This window comes from Ambystoma mexicanum, chromosome 1q (genome assembly GCF_040938575.1).
Source record: "Ambystoma mexicanum isolate Mex_15411 chromosome 1q, UKY_AmexF1_1, whole genome shotgun sequence".
Lineage (NCBI taxonomy): Eukaryota > Metazoa > Chordata > Amphibia > Caudata > Ambystomatidae > Ambystoma > Ambystoma mexicanum.
Genome location: NC_090922.1, coordinates 420,993,794 through 421,013,521, shown reverse-complemented (window position 1 = coordinate 421,013,521; position 19,728 = coordinate 420,993,794). Strand labels below are relative to the sequence as shown.

The following is a 19,728-nucleotide window of genomic DNA, read 5'->3' as shown; positions in this document are numbered from 1 at the left end:
GTTATATACTTTTATCAGAGTCTGAATAGTTGTAATTGCTCTGTTTGTATTAATGTACTGCCAATGCATTTTTAGGAGGGTGTTTGTTGCTGGATGCTTATAATTCACAATCTCATATTGCTGTTCTGTTTTTATAAGCTTACTTTAGGTTTAGTTGTATTGTGTTCTCTTTTTTTCATTATATGTAGTCCCTTGATGTTGCCCCTCGATGATTTAATAACTGTTTAGTTACAGTTTTTAAAGTTTGTCCTTTTTACGAGATTGTGCAAAACCACTGTATATTGTAGAATCATTCAAACTGTTTAATGCTTTTTATGTGTATTGATTATCTCTAATTTTTGAGGGGCTAGTAATTCACATACCCTCTTATAAATTGATTGTCTCCAACCATGTATACTTTTAACTATCTAGGCTGCTTCTATTATTAGGCTTATTTGTCTCAGCTCGGTAAGGTATTTGCACTTTACTATGTCTTTTAAGAGCTGCTATATGCACTTGCACTTTGATTGCATTCACACTTTAAAGCACTTGCGCTTTGACAAGCCCTTTTGAAAGCTGCTATGAGCATTTGCACTTTGTTCTGCATTTGTAATACACAATGCTGTAATTAACAATTGTATTTAATATACTCGGTTGCCTTTTTAAGTACATCATATTTAAGTATGGGAGAGATGTGTATAATTTATAATTAATCAATAGTGCGATGTGCATGTCTTTTCTTTGTCTACATCAAGTGATTCATATCAGTTTTGTTCATGGCGCATTATGTTGATCTTTCCCACTTTGGTGTACAAGAACCTTAATATGGTGCCACTTTCATACACATTTTCAAACACGCCGTTTTTCCGATTGCACATGCATTTCAATATTCCAATTACATTTATTTAGAATTTTGAGAGTGTAATTTTGTATGTGCTATTTGAATTGTATATTATCTTGCGCCATGATTTGTGGTTTCTGTTGCATATATCCAGTAAAAGCCCACTTGGGCTTGATAAGTATGGTGAATAGCCTTTTCCAACATGGCTGTCTGTATTGCATGAATTTTTACTTTCACTTATCAGTTGAATGGGATTGGCAGTGAAGAGGGACTATGATATTTTGTAATGCTTCCTGAGATGACTTTAATGTGTTGTGAACAAGCACACTGGGAGTGCTAAACGCATCTTCCCTGTTGGTGTACCGTGTGCTGGTCAGTCTAAACTTGCTTCATTAAAGACCCGTGTTTTCATTTCGTCACAGTTCTGCCTGGATACTTTTGCCTCAAACCTTGGAGTGCGGTCCTAGCCGGTCCCTGGATATTCCCTTTTTTTGTGTACAATATATATATAAATATATATATATTTATTTTATCTAAATGTTCTTTATATTATTATTAGTAATTATGTGCTATTCAATTTACTTATACATAATAAATATAATTGAAAACATTTTGTTTGGAAGATTTCTTGGTCTCCCCCAATCATCTGCTTTGGAGGCACTTATTGCTGAACTTATTTTAAGTTTTTATAAATGTTTGGCATATCTGAGGGCACTTCAGCTCATCTTTAAATTGGAAACATCAGAAAAGGGAACTCTTGTAATTCACTGTTTAGAAACTGTATTAAGAGAGGGGCTCAACACAGAAATTAGATAGTGCTGCTAGGGCCATTGCAGAATGGCAAGAGGATGCTTTTACAGAGGTTCAAGGTTTAAAAATAATTGGTTAACTAGCAGTATGAAAGAATGTGATTTGGGAATTAATCAGGGAGATCATAAAAACCCCAAAGAGCTTTGTGGAATATGTTAAAATATTACCTGAAAATAACACAATGGCCCGATACTTGCACCTCATTCCTTCCTGGAAGTAGATTTGGGAGTTCACCTTAATTACACTGAATGTATTGGCCACTCTGGAGGTGGGCACGGGGATGGCCATTAGCAATGCCCTAGCAAAATGGCCAATGCCATAGCAACAGGCCATTTCCAGTGGTCCACCGACCCCAGAATAAGGGAAACCCCCATGGTGGGTAGCTTACCAATGCACATTGATAAAAGTGCATATGACATCAGTTATGATAGAAGAAATAACTATAGCATTGCAGGTAATTAGAGATATATCATAACAAAACACTTGAAAATCAATGAAAAACTATTGGTTGAAAATCCTGGGGGGTAGGTCAGATCCCTTGGGGAAAACGCAAGTAGAGGGAGTGATAGGGGAGAGGAAAGACCCCAGTTCCACCTGGGATGGGCTGTTGGAGTGAAAGGAGGTTAGCCATGCCAGGGCCTGATCAATGATGACCAGTGTATCACAGAGACGTGCGATGAGTGTGTTGTGGTTCACCGTATCGAAGGCAGAGGAGAGGTCAAGTAGAATGAGGGCAGAGTGAGAGTTAGAATCAAGATTTGAGAGCAGATCTTCACAGGTGTTCAGAAGAGCGGTTTCCATGCCTCTGGATGCTCTAAAGCCAGACTGGTGGTCATGGAAGCAGCCTACAGATTCAGTGTGGAGCGTAAGCTGGGAAATAGCCAACTTGTCTAGGTGTTTGCCCAGGAAAGGAGTGATGATGTAATCACATATGGGCCCCGATTTATGGAACGTTTCCCTATGGGATTTCACCATTATAAAACACTTCCATGAATCAGGCCCATAATGTCATCAATTTAATCTCCTTTACAGAACATTTTACCTGAAAGGAAGGGAGATGCTACACATCTAAATTAGACCATATGAACACCAGGTAAACGTTTGTGTAGAGTTCATATTAGAAAATACTCTCAATTTATAACCAGGGACCTCTTACACACCTGAATCAGAGTGTACTGAATGAGTGTATGCACAATGAGAAGATACCCAAGTGCCTTTATCACTCTATCCTTACATCAGTACACTTTGCATGACACCCAGTGTAGTAGACTGAATTCTCAAATGAGTCATAACAGCGTTCATTATCTGGTAAAATGTTGCACCTATGGATGTGGTCAAATGTTAAAAAAAAAAAAAAAACATTATAGTCTTTCAGAACATGGTCAAGATCTAAGTAGACATTGTGAGTAATATGTGAATTTACACGAGCCCAGAAAAGGTTAGCAACATAAATGAGAAGATGTTTCTCAAATTCTTTTCTTTGTCATATTAGAACATACTAACAAGCAAAGGTTCGGGCCCAACCAAGTCAAAAAGGTAAAGGTTATGGCGGGTGGCCTGTAATCGTCAGAGATAAGGAAATCCAGTTACATGTTTCAAAGACACAGGGTTATCTGGATAAAAGTATGTAATGAAGGGTACTGCCTAAAGTTGTAATCTTTCCAGTGCAGGGTGTCTCCATCCAGTGGGGGAGAGGAGGGGAATTCTCCTGTACGGCAGAGAGTGTCATCAGGCCATGTCTGATGCCTGAGCCTTGCATGTGGTGGATCAGAGTTGCTGTGCCCCCTTTGCTGAATGCCTTCCAGATCATCCGCCTACCTGCTCCCATTTGCCTCTGAACCTTCTCCTGTTGGAGGAGGTTGGTCAGCTTCTGGTGAAAGGTGCAGTAGAACTTATATCTTGCTCAGAATGATGCAGGGGCTGTTATTCCCTTTACATTCTGGTTCCCAAGAAAGACAGGGCCTGTGTCCCATGCTTCACCTTGACCCAGACCCTGCAGGCCATCGATTGGCAGGACTATTTGGTGTCTCTGGATCTTCGGGGCACCCATGTCCATGTGCCGATCCATCTCAAGCACAGATCGTATCTGAAATTCATGGTAGAGTCTTCCCACTACCAGTGAAGGTGCTGCCATTCGTCCTGTCTTCGGTGCCCAGGGTTTTCACCAAACTGCTGACCTCAGGAGGGAAAGCATCCATGTCTTATTCTACTTTGATGACTGGCTTGTCAGAGCTTACTCCCCTTACCAAACATCAGCACATCTGTACCACACATAAATCCAGTTGCACAGTTTGGGCTTCTTCCTGAACTTCAAGATGTCCCATGTTTTGCTGTTCCAGTCCCTCTGATTTAGCAGTACGATCTTGGACACTCACCTGGGCATGGCTTGCTCTCCTGAGGATCCACTGATGAACATCTTCCAGATAGTTCATGTCTGTAAACCCAGAAGTTGGGTCCGGCCTCTGCCTTCCTGTGCCTATTGGGTCTCATGGCTTCCTGCATTTTGGTGGAGCCAGTGACTTGGTTACGCATTCTGTTGCTTCAGTGGCTGCTCCGTTGTCATGGGTCTCAGTTTCAGAGGAACATGTCAGACTTCTTGCAGGTCTCAGATGGTGTGTCACAGGACCTTGTATGCTGGTCCCTGTGAAACCCTGCTAAAAGGGGCTTTGCTACAGCAACACTATCCCACAATGACATTGATCACAGATACCTCCTTTAATAACTGGGGTGCTCACCTGCTAGATCTGATGGTGGCCAACTATGGTCTCCTACACAGACTCAAGAATACATCAGTTTGCTGTAATTGTGGGCCATCATGCTGACCCTGTTTTCTCTCCTACCCTCAGTGTGGGGCAAGTGACCTCTGGTCATAAGGACAACACAGTAGCCATGCATTACCTCAACAAATAAGGTGGTGTGGGGTCCTTGCCTCTGTGGACTCTCTGGTGAATGACGTGTCTCCAACAGCAGCCCATCTGGCTGGGACAGAGAAAATCATAGTCGATGACTTGACCAGGACGACTTTGAACTCTTAGGAGTGGGAGCTGCGGAACGAAGTTCTGGGGGGAATTTTCTCTTTGTGGGCGACTCCTCAGGTGAACCTCTCCACCTCCAGTGTGAACAGAAAGTGCGAGTTGCTTCGGTGGATGGAATTTCCTCGGTGGGGAGCTCTGGAGGAAGCATTGATGGTTCAGTGTAACTTTGCTCACCTGGCATACTGGTAGTTCTCAGGAGTATGCACCCGTTTGGATCCATGTTGATTTTTATCACTCTAGAGTGGGGCTGGAGGACGTGGTACCCGGAGATTGTGGATATATCCATCTGTCCTCCCTGGTGCCTCCTGTCGAGAGTGGGCTTGGTCTCCCAGTCAGAAGGGCAGGTCTTCCACCCTAACCTCAGCAGCCTAAACCTTCATGCTTGGCAGCTGGGATAGAGGGAATAGCATTTGTTGGATGGCTATCTGGATGTACCCCTTTCAACTCTGAGGACAACTACTAAGTCTCTTTGTGCTTGCAAGTGTTGGAAATTCTTGGCTTAGCATCCAGAGAGGAATGTGGACCATTTCACCTGCCCTCCCTCCTGTGTTTTGGATTTTCTACTTTCATTGGCCCACAGGGACCTATACATTTGCATTTCAAAGTGGACCTGGCCACCATCTCAGTCTTTAAAATGACCCCTGTGCAAGGCTCCTTCTTCACAAGCTCCACTTTTTTGCATTTTCTGCAGGGATTGTGCAATCAGGTTTCCCTACACCCATGTGTTGTACCTGTGTGGGACTTGAATTTACTGTGGACTTTGAGGAACACTCTGTTTGGGCCCCTGCATTCCTGTTCATTAAGACTGCTCATTTTTAGGATGATTTTCCAGGTTGTCATCACTTCCTCGAGATGGGTGAGTGAGCTCCAGGTATTGTCTATTAAAACTCCCTACTTGTTTTTTTCCAAACAGAAGGTGACTTTCAGGGTGAGGCTGTCCTTCCTTCCAAAGGTCCTCTCAGACTTCCATCTCTCTCAAAAGATCCATCTTTCTTTAAATCCTTCAAAGGCAGAGGAGCCATTCCATCGGGTCGACCCGGTGCAGGGACTCCACTACCAACTCTCTTGGATGAGGGACATCAGGGAATATAACCAGCTTTTTGTGGGTTATGCTGGTGCATGTACTGACAGAACTGTTATGACAGGGTCAGAGGCGTACCCCTGTCAATATGGAATGGGGACCCCCTCACCTTGGGGAGGGAAGCCTACCAAGGTCTTTAGAAAAACCAATACTGCCCCAGTGGGGGGCTGGGAGTTGGGAGGGCCTCAGTTTCTGTTCCCTCCACCCGTGCCTGGTTATGTGAACCAAGTAACCCTTTTTCTAGCCATGTAGCTGTATTGCACAATGCTGGCCTGTTACTTTCTTTTTGTCCCCTACTACATCACCCAGGAGGCTTGGCAGTAGTCAGAGTGAACAACAAACAGAAGAGAATCAGGGAGGAACTGCAGAAGCGCTGTGCTACTCTCATATCCAATTGGCACTCCAAACAAAATTCAGGAGATAGAATGCAACCCCAACGTTACCGGCAGCAGAACCGCAGATAGGTCGATGTGCCGAACTGGCAGTCTAAAAAATGTTCCAGCTCACAGACTGCAACCATATATTCACTTCCAGTGGGACTTCAGCACGGTCCGTGCATCACAACAGTGTGGTAGCACGCAGTACCTTGGTTATATTAGTAAATAAATAAAATAAAGCGAACACTGGGGCTATTGAAAGAGGCACAGAGGGTTTTCCTTTTTAGAAATATATTTCCAATGTTCTATGTTGCTCACTTTCCCCAATAATGTCAGTCTCAGCCCCAGCCCTTGGTGTGTATTATTCTTTTTTTCTTTTTAGTGTACTTTAGTTAGGTAAAGCCCTCTCCATTTTTGGCAGAAGGCAAGTAGTGTCTTGTATGAACTGGGCTGCACATGTTCACCAGAACAGGCTGACTCTGAGCTTTCTGACCGTCCCAAGTTAGTGGGACAAGGTCTCTGGTCCAAGGCCAGTGGATCACTCCTGCACAAGCTAATTGGGATAATGGGCCACTCAGTAAGACCGGAAGTGATCCTGGGGGTGAAGGCCCTACGCTCCTCGTCTAAGGTGACAGGACCAGAAGTGTTATGGTAGCGGCCATGTTGAACTGTACGCAGATTTGTTGCATGTCATTCTTTGTCATCAGTATCAAGAAAGTACCAATCTCTGTATGAATGGTTTCTTTGTGTAAGGCGAGAGGCGGGAATAGCATGCCAGAAGGCCTCATCTACACCTCCCAGAGGTTTCGGTGATCAGGTGGTCATACCCCAATATAAGTACAGGTCTGGAGGGCATGTTGGGTTAGTCAGGAAGGAACAGGTTGATGGACGGGATGCTGTCTGTTTGACTTGAAAGCAAACTAATAAATCGCTTTTGTTTTGTCATCACCGAAAATGAGATAAGAGTTTGATTACTCTAACAGTTGGCACTGCATGTCAGACCTACTGCGCAAGGTCACACCTGTGGATGACCTCCTCTCGAACAACCCATTTGCATGACTGAAAGAGGTAAGGAGTCCTGGTTAGAATCTCTGATGAGTATTCGGGAGAAGGCGGCCTACAGGTGGTAGGCCTGTGCCAGCCCCTCAGGGAAGCAGAGGGTTTCTTAAGATAGCCAAGCAAGAGGAAGATTGATTGTTGGGCATATGCAGATATAGGGTGGTGGTTTGGGTTGGGTATTTCGTTGTGGTAGGCCTTCCTTTTTGCCAGTTATATTGTCATTTTATTGACTGTTGTGTTTTATCTCTACCCTGAAATAGATCTGGGAAAATATTGGCAGTGGTAACTTAGGTAGGCAGGTCTGGTTTGAGCGGGTGGGATCTCTGGTGTATCTAAAGCTGTTTTTTATGTATTCTGGCTCCATTGGAATCTGGTTTGGTTGAGGGCCTTTCAAAGAGCCTCTTTCTATTTTGGCATGTTGTGTAGCTAGGGAATAAAATGGAGATGAGTATGTGAAAAAGGGAGAAATTAATCAACTACATCATAAATATTGAAAGGAGAGTTTGCACAAAGCAAATGCCCCAAACCACGTTTCAGGATCTTTGTAGAGTCTCTGCAAAACCTCCTCCCTTCTCTTGACTTCAAAGGAGCGTAGGGAGGCAGAGAGTGTGTAGTACTGGCAACTGGCATGGGGAATTGCTAACAGGGCTTTTGCTTATAAACCAGGGCTTGGAGTGCAGCCCTTAGCGTGTGTAGTCTGCTCCAGTGACTTTCTCCCTGCATGGCGTGGTATCCCTTTGGTTGTAATCTGCATTGATTATGGCTGAATCTTCTTCAAAGACAAAGATAGGAATTAGCCCTTATTCAGCACAATCAAGCAAAGGGGTGGAATTTACGGTCCACGGATTGAATGTCGTAACTACGTCCTCGAGTGATAGGCCACATTGGTCAGGAGGTGGAAGTTGCTTGCCTTTTGGTTTCCATGGCTCATACGCCTGGCACCTCGGAAGTCAACTTCTATTCTTTATAATAATCAGCCTATAGCTGATTCCTCAAGCCTTATTATAGAAGCTATTTTTCGCTCAGAGGATCGGATCACCCTGCACTGGCAGGCTGTCCTTTCGCTCGTACGTGGGATCCCCGCTCTCCGGAAAACCTCTTCAAAAAACATTGCCTTAGTAACCTTTATTGACCCACTATGTCTGGATATAGTACAACTTGATATTCCATTGGACATTGTTCAAATCACGATATTGTCGGTCACCGACTATTTGTGATCTAGTGGTTTTGGCTTATGGTCTCCAGGTTTGAGTGGCACATTAAGCCATTATGGAGACATTAAAGGGTCTAAAGATAATCAACAACCACTCATACAGATGCAGATTACATGCTAGATAGGGGCGCAAGCGAGTCAAATAACGACTGTCAGTGGTGTGGTTAAAGGACACTCAGACTGGGCATGGTTGCCGGGGTGGCTGAATAAGGGGGTCTGTGATCGGGGGCCCATTATACCACATTTATAATAGATCCTTTTTTTAGGGAAGGTCATCTCTTGGAATTCTTGCAGGACTAAACACATGTTACATAATTTGCATTTAGCTAAAATGTTCAAAGTTGCAGATGTCATCTGTTGCCAAGAGGCCTTCTCTATGTCTAACCTAGTGTTTGATGGAGAACAGAGATAAATACTTGTATGTGTGATGAATAAGTCCAGTGCGAATTACTGGAAGCTTATGAATAGGCAAGAGAATTTTAAACTCTCTGTCTAGTCAAATCCGATAACAGAATCAGCATGGGAGGCACATTTTACAGCGTAGCTGGCCAGCTGGTGGGATGCCTGAGCATTTGTTTATGGATCCTTGGACCCCCTTTTTTTAATGGGTTGGTGTTTTGCAGATGATTAGAAAATGCAATTAGGCCTAGGTCCAGGAGGCTTATGTAATAAGATCTTTAAAGCAGACCCTGACCTGTGGGTGACTTATTTGTATAAGCTGTTCACTAGAATTCCAACTTTGCAACAATTCCCAGAAACCTGGTATCATGCATATATGATCCCCATTTGTAAAAAGTGGAACACACTGGATCCCCACAATTACTGCCCAATTACCCTGCTGAATGGGGATCACATTTTTTTTGCACCTTAGGTATTGCATGACCTAAAATTGTGGGTCGAGCACAAAGGTATCCTGAAAGCATTTTGGACGGGTTTTAGGAAGGGGGTGAGGACTGTCCTTCCAGAGGTGTTCATGCACTCGTTCCTACATATTCCAGCTGATATTCTGAGATATATATTGCCAGTACAGATTTGTCCATGGCTTTTAACACTGTGAACCGTGACCATCTCTGGAGGAAGCTTACACTGTGAAACATCCCCTCTACCCTCCTCAGTATATCGATTAGTCTCCACTACGACACTACACTGAGAATTAGACTTAATCTGTAGGGTGCTCTCTCAAATCCTATACCCATTTACAGAGGTTTAAGAGAAGGATTTATCCTTGCTTCACTTTAATTTAATTTATTTTTGGCGGATATTGGAGAATACTTAGCACATGCAAACCTCATTTCTCCACAGGTATTTAATGTTAAGGTCCGCCAGGGCTCAAGTTGTGGGTACACGCGGGGGGACGGAGTCCACCCACTTTATTCAGGGAAACATTGGATGTCCTCTTTGAATTTAAGAATTAAAGCAGACCTGGCACTTCACCACTGCACTATATAACTTGATGAAAAATAAACAATTAAAGGTGAACAATCCCATTTCGGTACTGCAAATCCCAGGGAAAACATTTATATTGGTTCTTGGATTAGAAGAAAATATCCTGTCTTAGCATTGTGTGTGTGTTGATTTTATGAAAGGCAAATGCCATTCGTCCTGTTCAATTTGGGTGCTTATGCAAAGCCAATTTCACCTTGATATGCTAATTTCTGGCGATGCCACATCTCATTGCGTTTGTTGACGAGTCTCGCACTTTAATATTTAGGACTTGACCCCTGGAGAAGACACAAGAAAACTAAGGACAAAAAAAAAAACAAGTGACCTTGTGTCAACATTTCACATTATAGAGACAAGAAATGCACTTAGTCAACCTAGGATTGTCCTTTGTGTCCATGAATAACACCAAACTATACGAAGAGCATAACTCCAAACTAAATAGGAAGATTTGACTGAAATTGGTTTCTGATTTACTACCACCATTTGAGGAAAGATCTAGAACTTTTGATTACCTAGAGATGAAACCCAAGAGCACTTTCAACCCATATGTGTACAATTCCGCTCTAGACTTATTTGAGAATTCCATGATTAAAGATCTTAAATCAATCACTTTGATATTAAACAACACAATCTCAGAAAACACCAACACACATTGCTCAATTAGCACAAGACCAACCCATCACTATAATACATGCTGACAAAGGAGGAGCCATTGTAATCATGGAAGGGTGAATATTACAATCAAAATTGTTTAGCACTCCTCAATGATAGAGACACTTATCTACCTTTGGATCATGATTCCACATCTATTACACCTATGCTTAGCAAGGTTCTCAATGAAAAATTGATTAAGGAACGCACGAAGGACTACTTGATTAATAAATTTCCAATCATGACAGTTTTTTATGGTTTACCAAAAATACGTACAAATCCACAGCACCCCGTGTTGCTGCTACTAACAGCATTTATGACCCCTTAGTGAGATATGTTGACAAACTCCTACAAACAATAGTACAGAAGAGTATGGCATATTTAAGAGACATCACTCATTTCTTACTATCATTGGAACAACTTCAGGAGTTCAATCCCGATTGGACCCTCTTTACTCTGGATGTACAGAGTTTATGCAGACCCATTCCCCACAGTGAAGTGCTTGATGCTCTAGAGTGGGCATTATTAAACAAAGATTTTTTTCCATTTGACAAAATCTTTGCAATTGAATTAGCTAAAATCATTCTATACAATAATTATTTTAGATTTCAAAAGCAGTATTATCTCCAAATATTTGGAACATCAATGGGGTCCTCCAGGCTCCTGCATATGCCAACCTATTTATGTATGCCTTCAAAGCTAAACATATCTTACAACATCAGATATGGAAACACAAACTAGGTGAATGGAAAAGGTACATCAACAATGTTTTCGGTATCTGGAAGGGCAACTCAGAAGTACTCCAATCTTTCCTACAACACCTGAATGAATGACATACTAGAATCAAGTTTACTCTAGAAATGGGCACTCCCAGTGTCCATTTTTTAGATATACTAGTGATACCTTGGGGCAATCAACTCAATACCTCAATGTACAGAAAACTGACCAATGTACATAATACATATCACACAATTTATCACCCTCCACATCTTAAGAACAACTTACCCCTGAGTCAAAATATGAGACTACAGAGGATCATTTCACATGATCCTACATACCCTGAAGCGACAGAAGGCACTACCAAGAGATTTACGACAAGCACTTATCAACTGAAACTTTAGAAGAAGCCAGAAGAAAGACAAACTTAAAATCTAGAAAATATTTACTTACACCGAAAGTACATATGGAAGATCCAACACTTATTAATCTCTTGAAATTCTCAAAACACAGCAACCAGATCAATAGATTACTTTAAAAAACTGGAAAATAATGAGACTAGATCCACAACTCACAAAACCTATGGTGGCCTACACGTGTGGTAGAAATTTCAAGGACAACCTGGTTAGAGCCAAAAGAAACACAACTCACATAGGGCTTTCTCTCTAAACCTAAAATAGGGACATTCTCATGTCTACTCTGTGGACATTGTAATAACATCCACAATGGTGACTCAATGAGACACCCATATACTGGGCTCAAAATCATATTACAACAATTTGCAACATATGACTCCAAACTATTGATTTAAGGCATCATTTGCCCATGTGGACTTTACTACGTAGGGCAGACAACTCGTAACATTAAAGAGAGTTACTGAACATAAATTCAACATCAGAACAAAAATGTTTAAATCTCCAGTAGCCAGACACTTTATGGAAAAGAGACATCCAATAGCACAGCTCAAATTCTTACTATTAGAACTGGTGAGAATGCCTCCAAGAGGGGGTAATTTTGTAACACTACTATCCAGGGGAGAAATGTATTGGATTCATAAATTGGACTCATTGAACCCGACTGGAATGAATGAGGAATTTTCATTGACACCTTTTTTGTAATTCCTAGACCATGATTCATATGTTAAACGGTCACCTTGAGTACGAAGTGCAAATACTATCATGGCTTGATGATTAAACAAGATTAACATTTTATATACTGTGTTAAACAAAAAGAACCTTGTAAATACATGTAACCTTTATGATCATGTAACGTAATTTGTGCACGATATGAAATGTTGTACCAACATCATTGTACAAACTTGTTGGCTTTGAAATAGAATATCTGCAAAAAAACAATCCTACCAATTATCACTAGAACCCTTGTGGTATCAGTTGACAAAATGTACACTATGTATCGCCAAAGATTTGGTATCAAGTAAGCAAATCTGTAATCACCTCTGTTATTCATATGGCAATGTATGCATAGACCTCTGTGAAAATCAGAATAGTGGTTTATAAATAGTTATTTACATCCACATCAATATAGAAAGAAACAATATGTATTAATACCATGTACAGGAATCATGTAGATTTTATAAAATGACAATTATATTTGAACCCATACAGACAAGCTCTACCATTCGAGACCATAACATCACAGCACTTTTGATCTAACAATCATTTTCCTGAAAGGCATCACATTAGACATCCTTCTAATTGTGACATAATTTCCCCTTTATGTCAGTATTCATGACGATACATCATTACAACCTTTTGCAACTGTTTTGAATGTGTGATTGATCTCACTGAAGATGCGAGATGAAGAAGACTTTATAGTCTGTATAATTTGTAAGTAAAGTATACATGCCAAAATGTTTTGGACTCTTTCCCGTTCACTACTTGACAGCTTCATGTCCAGATATTTAAATATCTTCTCACAGGCGAGACATCCCTCGTTTAGAGTCCACTCCGCAAGGAGCCATTGTCAACATGACTCGCCAACCATACTACACTCAGAGGTATGTACCTCTTTAATCCCACTTGTAGCTAATACACAATTTAACACTGCATAGACATATGCCTTATTTTCTTTTTCTAAATTACAAACAGATATGTGATTTAGAACTTTTTTCACCATTCAGACAACCATGAATGACTGGTAATGGGATTACTCTTAAAGGAATCTCGAGTACTTTCCAGAGGTTTTCAGTGACATACAGGCACCTTCGAAATTATACAACCAAGTTTATGAGATTATGCAATCAAGCATAATCAAGAATAATCAAGAATTAAGAAGCAGTAATTTGAACGGTGATATCTAATCATTTGCCTCTCATTAAAGATGTTTTTGGAGGAAAATATGATGCTACCATCGTCTTTCCCTGTTGCAAGATTGGCTTCAATTGTAACCTGGAAGAAACTGGATCTCTACCGTAAGATTATCTCTGAAGAGAAGATTCCGGCGATCGACATCTTGAGGCCAAAAACACACCCCATATGTGCCAAAGCATTGACGGAATGGAAGGTACAGATGTCCAAAATCCTCGATCAGGAAGAAATAACAGCAGATATGCTAATTGATAGACCTCAAGACGCAAAGGGAAAAATCATGCGCAATGACTGGATAACCACCATGAAAGATAAAGCAAAATATCAAGAGAATTTAACATGCGAATTGGAGGTCAGATCAATTAACCAATTGCCTGCATATTTGACGATCTTTCCAGATAAATCAATCAGGTCCTTGTTCATGAACTTACGGCTCAACATTCTGCCTACAAGAGCTAGATTGGTATGAATCAAACAAGATCCCACATTTAAATGCTGTCGATTCTGCAAAAATGAGGAAAGCATCGAGACTCATTTAATTATGATATGTCCAGAGTTACAGCAAGAGAGAGCTGTCTGCAGGAACTTTTTTAAAACTAATAATACAACACTTGGTGCTGAAGCAAGATGGGCACAGATCCCCCTGGACAGGGCAAAAAGCTGGTCTACATTAGAATACAATTTTGGTCTAAGATTATGAATTCTGCAAATGAAGACATTTTGAAATAAAAATCAGAACAAAGTCTAACATTTTATATCATTATGGATTTGAAAAGCTTATTCTAAACTAAATTTTGTAAAATTAATATGAAAAATGATGATTACTATAAAATGAAAAGTTTCAATGTAAACTATAGCATTTTAATTAAAAAAAATTAAAGATGTTTAAATGACTGAAACATATGACTTACAAAGTTCTTCTTTTCTTATGTTGTAGACTAGAAGTGAAGCTAAAATTCATGTAGTATATGAAATTGATTAACTTTCTGCTCCTGATGAAGGGATTAGAATCCCGAAATGCATCAAGCTAATTTTGTATTATAAAAATATAGTTATATATGATGTATGGATTTATTACCTCATATGTTTAGCACAAATATTAATTTGCATTTGTTTTTGTCAAAGTGTTATCATACATTTGTACAAATGAACTGTGATCTATGATCTATTGCAAAACCTAACACTAAGAATAACTCAATTCATATATTGTTTGACTTGCCTATATAGAGATTATACTTGACTGATAAATATCAGTGCAGATAGTGTGCAGGGGACGTGAGTGTCCACTATTCTAGGACACATTTTTCTGGTTAGCTCAGCAGTATTCAGACTTGTGGGCCTTCCACAGTGTCATGGTGACCTTGGGTATATTGAAGCAATACCCAAGAAAACACAGATGGCAAAGCCCTTTTACTTACTCCCGTCGGCCCTCCAACAACATTTGGGATGGGTAGTATGTCAGAGATCCGAATTTGTCCAGATTGCAAAAGCTCCCCAAAAAGCGAGCAAAACAATCTGAATTTTATCTGGTTTCTTTGGCTCAGTAGCGGTCAGGTTTGTGCCCTTGTGTCATGTTGCCCTTCTACTTATTCCCCTTGGCCCTGAATGGCCAGGTTCCAAAGTTGGTGAAGCTGAAAGGAAATATGGGCACATTTAACTTAGAGAGGGATTTCTGCACAGCTTCCTTGGGAGTAGAAACAAAGCACCAATGACAAGAACGCCTGGCTCGGTCATGAATATTTGATCTCTAAACCGGACAATGATTTTATGTTTTTAATATTTAGAATCCAACCCATTTAGTTTGTGTTGAATTGGAAGTAAATGAGTTTTGAAGCAATGCATTTCACATGTATTAAATAACTGCCATAAAGAGTTATTGTAGAGAATCATTTAACCAGCTACATATTTAACTGTGACTCACAAGAGTACATCAATATTTTTTTTTTTTTAAATGAATTAACTTTCATTATCACATGTATATGTTAATTGTCTAAGATACCAATCTCCTGGATTCTGCTGCGACTCCAGTATTTATTGCTCTTGACTAATGTATTTTTGCAATCATTTTTCTCTCAATTGAATTTAAATCTAGAGCATATAGATTTTTTTTTATTCACTTCACAGAAACTCCTCTCAACAACTAGCAACATCACATGTAACCAGGATCTTCTGGTTAACTCACATGTTTGCATGTAAAACATTTATTTGATGAATGTGTTGCAACAAAGAAAGAACGTTCACTAACTACAGCCCATACTTGTTAACTTTGTCAATAACTATAATCTGTAAACTGAGTGAGGCTTTTCTTTTAATAACGCACACTGTGAACTGAATCCCTTCTAGGGACTCCGCATTTTGGTTGCTTAGGCACAGTGAGATTAAAAGATTTGCCCAGGATCACACACTTGGTTAAGTAGTGAGGCCGGTCTGTAAGCTCTGTCTGCAATTTAGGCACTAGACCACATATCTTCCCGGCTCTAGTGGGTACCGATATGTATTAATGGGAGCCTAAAGAAATGTGGTCTGGGTTTTATAGCTGTACTATGGAGACTTGGGGCCCGATTCATGGAATATTTGCCCGGTTCAAAGTGAATTTGCACTGCTGAAAAGTGACTTTGCACTGCCGAAACAAACCCTGATTCATGGAAACGTGCAAAGTGTATTTTTACAGTGCAAAGTCAGCGCATAGTAATTTTTGCAGGAATTTTAAAGCATTTTTAAAAACATACCTGACAAACTCTGCGCTGTCCTATTTCTTTCTTTGCAAAGCGTTAAAAACCTGACAAACAAGAACTGAGCTTGTAAATGAGTCTCAGAATGCCATCTGGGGACAGCTGATCTTGTGCCTTCAGAGTTCCTGTGCCCCAGGCAGCCACCCACTTTGCCCACCTTTAGGAACAGCAGTGGGTGCCCACTTGAGGCACCCACACACAGAGACAGAAGTTGTAAACTCATTAGCTATTCTTTTGTTCACCCGGGACTCTGGTCTGAGTTGCTGTAAGATACAGCCAACAAAGCATTTGTATGAGATTATTGTACTGTGAAACCACTTGCTGTATTGTTTGTAGCACTACCTTAAAGCTGCAGTGCGCCAGAGCTGGTTATACTCCCATATGAGGAATTGCTATTGCATGAGGCCTTCATTGCAATCACATGTGTGCTTTGTGTAACACGGGCTAGTGGCTTCCAAAGAGATGGGTGTAAATGTGGAACCATTCATTGCCAACATAAGAGCTCTGCAGAGGTGCACACAATAGTCAACTGTGTATGAAGGTGTGGAGAGGTTTCTGGTGCGCCAGAGTGCCCCTCTGAAATTGGAGCTGCTTGGCTTGGCAGAGGACCTTCAGCCTCCCCCTTAATGAAGGGAGTGGCAACAGACCCAAGAGCAATCGCGCTTCAGAGCGATGTCCGCAATGGGTAGATGCGAGTGCAAGCGGATGTCTCATAGGGAGTGGTATGCAGGCGGGCATAGGAAGGGGGGCAGGAAGGTGAGGTGAAATGGTGCCTAACTCCTGCGGGAGTAAAAGCAAGCCTGCAGCACTATCCCTGTGGAAATTTATGGTGAGTAGTTGCACAGAGCAGCAGCTAGATTCAAAGATACAGCTAAATTCAAAATACAGGCCTACTGCACTAGCCCAGTGGGAAAAGAAGCAGGTTAGTGGAACAAAACAGTAGCTAAATTCAAAATACAGTCAGATGCAAATGCACATTCCCAATCTGACTGTTGCAGCAGAAAGCGGGCTAAGCAGGTGCTGGGGCACCCATGGCAAACAGGTAAGGAAGTGCCCAGGGAGGTGCCCTTTCATTTGTCCCTCAGCCGGCTGCCTGGCCAAGGCTGCCCTGGGGCTTCTGCCAAAGGATTTGCATTCTGTGTCCAGTGACCCGCTCACTAAGCCTGTCACGGTGGGTGGGGGGAGGGGGAGAAAGGAGGTAGGGATGGCCGCGTGTTGGGAGGAAGCAGGCTGCAAATTGAGAAGCTGCAGAGGGTTTGGCAGGGGAGAAGGTGGTGCTGGAAGCGCATATCACCCCCCACCCCGTCAGGAGGGGTCTTCCCCTTGTCTCAGGGCACAGCCGAAGTGGCTTTCCCACGGTCTGTTTGGCCCAAAGACTTCCATGTGGGTCAGAAGAAGACCCAGCACCGTCCTGCAATCAAGGGGAGGCAGGGTGGGGACGCAGGGGAGCAGGGATGGCTGGAATGGGGAGTAGTGGGCTGCATGCAGAGAAACTGCAGTGGGGCTGGCAGGGGAGATGATGGTGCTACCCTTGTCTTGAGGACACCAGCAAAGTGGCTTGCCCACGGGCTGCTTGGCCTAATTAGTTCCGTGTGGGTCCTATCAGGAAGGGCTCCCAGAATCGTGGTGTGCAGAGATCCCAGAGGGTCCTGATCAGGCACTGTTGAATTCTGAAATGTTTTTATAAAATTGCCTTTTCTGAATATATACACTGCTGCAGCTCAGGAATGTGGCAGTTGGCAGGAGATACGTCCATCTAGGCAAACACCTGTATGATCTCCTCCATAGGAACAATGTCTGCTTGCAGGACTGTGCTACACTTTACATAGTAAACACCAGTAGGTGCAACCGAACTACACCCCCTAGAACTAGTGAAAGGTCTCCAGCCAATGAAGCACTGAGAGCCAGCTCTGCTAGAGGACGTGTATAGGAAAAACACTATGAACAGGGTTCTCTGACCCAGACAGACACTGCGGCATATAGCACTGTTTAATTTTCTTGTCTCTGATGAGTTATTGAATTCAAAACTCGAACAGTAAGTCAGTAAACCAGTCAGGGGGGGAAACTAAAAACCACAAAGACACACCACAGTGTAGGGGGGTTAAACAAGATGCATCAAAAGCTGTTTTGAACTATCAGAATAATTTGAAAATGGAAGAAATTATTTTGTTAATGCAACAAAATAATACAGCCAGATTTTCAGTGAAAAACTCCAATGGGTTTAGTTATTGTTAATTAAAAAACTGAAAAGGGGACATTAATTTGTGGTGCACACAAACAATAAAATAATCAAAGTGCGTGTGCATTAAGCTTTACCAGTGGCGCCTTAAAAAAAATAAAAACATTCAGGCACAGTAGTGTATTCTCATCCTAACAAAGTAGGTGGGCAAAATGCAATTTTTGTTATTATGACATCATTCAAATGGCAATTTTAAGCTGCCTGTGTGCTTGACTTATTTTTACCACCCCACACATTTCAACAGAGAAACCTCTGGGTGTGCTGCCGAAATGTCTGATGCAGTACGCCCATGCTGAGACTCTCGGAGTAAATTCTTATGGTTCTGCTTACATGTATTAACAACTGGGGAAGTTCTATTTTTTCGCTCCTTAACATTGGATCCTGAAATAGGCAAATGTGGCTTTTGTAAAAAGGAGTACAGGCTCGGAGGCATATTTTAGTGGAATTCTCCGCATTGATAGATAGCCGCACTACATTTTTGGGACTTTTTTAAAATGTAAATAGCTTATCCAGATGATATCTGGAGAAGGATGATTAATGGTAATGAAATCTGTTTTACTTCGGAGATTTTGAGAATGTTGTATACCCTGTTTTTTTTTTTTAAAAGGTTCCAATTCGAAGTTAAATCAGTTTCCATATTTTTCAGGGTTTTTAACAGATGTTAATATTTTATGGAATTGTTTTATGTGAGAAATTGTCTTTTAATGATTGACTGAATTTCTCATTTAGTATATAATTAGGATATGTAAAAATTATCACTTTGAAATCTAATGAATCATGTATTATCTCTTTTACTTGGATGTATTATGCTGTTGATTTATTTGAAAGATCAGATTTTGATCAAACCAAATTTAAGAAAAAAGAATTTCAGCACAGCTTTTTGTGTTTCTATAAGAGACATAAATGGTCCAATTCGCAGAACGTTGTTCATGAAAGAGAACGGATGCGCTTGTCCTCAATTGTGAGAAAAAACGTATGTCCTATTTACTGGATGCATCCAAATGGGTACATAATAGATGCAGACTTTCCAAAGTGCCTTTTCACCCCTCCCTAATGGCGCAGTCTTGTTGATTGAATTAGGGGCTTGAAGGGATTTAAATGCACATCCTATATCTACAAACAGAATGTGCATTAAGAACAGGAGCAGGGAAATACTCAATGCAGGCAAGGGCATTTTCTCTCCTTTCTGTGCATGGTTTTCAACTGTGAACAGCGATGCTGTGA

The 19,728-nt window shown here is 41.3% G+C and overlaps 1 protein-coding gene across 2 annotated transcripts in view; it reads left to right on the top strand.

Moving 5' to 3' along the window:
• LOC138528210 (dipeptidase 2-like) overlaps window positions 1-19,728 on the top strand; it is a 468,557-nt gene that overhangs the window by 365,957 nt on the left and 82,872 nt on the right. The gene's annotated exons all lie outside the window — the stretch shown is intronic.